The sequence below is a fragment of the Daphnia magna genome, linkage group LG9, assembly GCF_020631705.1.
Source record: "Daphnia magna isolate NIES linkage group LG9, ASM2063170v1.1, whole genome shotgun sequence".
In the NCBI taxonomy this organism is placed as follows: Eukaryota; Metazoa; Arthropoda; class Branchiopoda; order Diplostraca; family Daphniidae; genus Daphnia; species Daphnia magna.
This window is the reverse complement of record NC_059190.1, coordinates 9,125,298-9,127,305: the sequence shown is the minus strand read 5'-3', so window position 1 is coordinate 9,127,305 and position 2,008 is coordinate 9,125,298. Positions and strand designations below refer to the sequence as shown.

The window sequence follows — 2,008 nt, the reverse complement described above, 5'->3', positions numbered from 1 at the left end:
TTTTTTTTTGTAAACTTGACGTCCAATTACAATTTAATTGATACTTGGATAATGACGAGGCGGTGGAAAGAAGAAGTCATCCAAACGAAAAACGAAATGAAGACTTATCTGGAATCTTTGGCAGATATCCATTCCAGGCTTCAGGACGATATTGGAATCCACACGGCGATTGTGGATGATTGGCAAGATTCATCCTTGCATCAGGTAAGAACAGGGTGATTTATTTAGTACTATAAATACAATATTCTAAGTATTAACCTTACAATTTTTAGGATTCCTCATATCCAGAATGGATCCAGGTTTCAAGAGGTAAATTGGTGTTAATCAACGCCGAGCTCGATCGGCTGAAATGGAAGGTCGGCAGAGCCATTAAACTTTTCCGAAGATACACCTATGGAGATCCCGATGAACAAGAATACGACTGTGATTCGCAGCACTGTGATTTTGATACAGACTCCTCCAGTCAATACCATAGTGACTCGTCCAGTGATGAATAACATTGATGGATACCCTTTGGTTAATTATAGTACTGAGAGTTGGTGTCAAAATTTTCAATGTCCTACTATTTGTCACTGTGTGTCAATAAAACTAAAAATGACTAAAATGCTGCCATTTCATATTATTTATCCAATATTAAATTAGCAATTAATAATAATCAATAATAGTGTCAATAATAGGTCAATAATAAGTGTTTTACGTTTATTTTTCAATGGAATAAGACGAAATTTGAACTGGCGCCAATATATGATGGCCTCCAACGTGCTCTTTCACGATTGGTTCATCCATATTTGCTAATTCCTAATGTAAAACAATGTTTAATGACGTTGTTCTAAGTGCCATCGTGTTCCTCGTGATAGAGGATCACGAAAAGTACGCTGTTTATTAGTTTAAGTGAAGCAAATCATCTGAACGGTGTACAAAAAGTTGGGTGTGTATCTTCGTCATTCCCCCTTCTTCCCCAAAGTTGGCAAAATTGAATAATATATTGCATCCAAACGAAAGGAGCGATCATTATGAATTTTGTGGCAATGCTATCGCTAGGCCCTGTAGTAGAGATTAAGTAACCAAAATAAACATCAGGAAAATTCTCCACAGCTAACATTGTGTTTGCTTGTTTCTTACCAGCTGGTGCATGACTAAGAGGAGTTACGATTTCTTCATTTCGGACACAAGCAGATTGAAGAACAGCCTCTGCGATGGTGAAAAAAGGTACCGTGCTGACATTTGCAATCGCTTGCTCTGTCATGGAACTATGACCTGCATCATTGTCACTTGTGGAGACCGTGGCGCTGTGGATTTTTTTTTCGAGTGTCGTTGGACTTCAGGGTCAGTACCGTTAGTCTTGACGTTTCTTTTGGATTCCATTTTTTTTTTATTATTCTGTGATGCCATAAAACATTTGTCCAATGCTCCTAGAAAGAGAAAAAACAATTCGTAAAAAACAATTGTAAATAAACTTGCAAAAAACAAGAAACTTACTATGATCGTCGAGGCTAAACCCGTGTTGGAGGTAGGAAAATAAACTGGTATCCTTGTCCAAGGATACACACGATTGGTTTTCCTTAAGAGTATCGGCAGGCAATAGACGACTACTTCCAGCAATTTGCTGATAGATTTGAAGCGGGTAATATATTGCGACTCGCTCAGCAGTTCGGCAATTTTTCTGAGTGAACCGTTGCCATTGGGCAGCCGGGCAATAGCATCACGCATTAGTGAGTACAGTATCCTGCACAAAAATCCGAACACCGATTTAATTTTTTAAAGCCACATATTGGCGGGGTAATGGGTTTCTTGTTTGTTTTTCTTTAAGGGGGAGGGTAGACGGGGTGATAGACATGACAGGGTAGGGTTGGGTAAGTCTAGACTTTTTTTTAATGCCTTAAGGTATTACGCTTTAAGGCAAGTTACAGGTCGGGACATTTTTGCAACCCCCAGGGTGGTGTGTTTTTTAAAACAACAGTTGGAAATTTAGGGCTTGGGCTTGGTAATGTTGCCGAAACAATTTAGC

At 38.9% G+C, this 2,008-nt stretch overlaps 1 long non-coding RNA gene across 1 annotated transcript; it reads right to left on the bottom strand.

Annotated features, from left to right (window-relative positions):
* Window positions 1-843: 843 nt before the first annotated feature.
* Window positions 844-1,691, bottom strand: LOC116928932. Its single transcript, XR_004397442.2, has 3 exons — window positions 1,480-1,691; window positions 1,123-1,412; window positions 844-1,044 (listed from the first exon to the last, which is right to left on the bottom strand). It is a non-coding gene; the product is annotated as an uncharacterized LOC116928932 (long non-coding RNA).
* Between the last annotated feature and the right edge of the window lie 317 nt (window positions 1,692-2,008).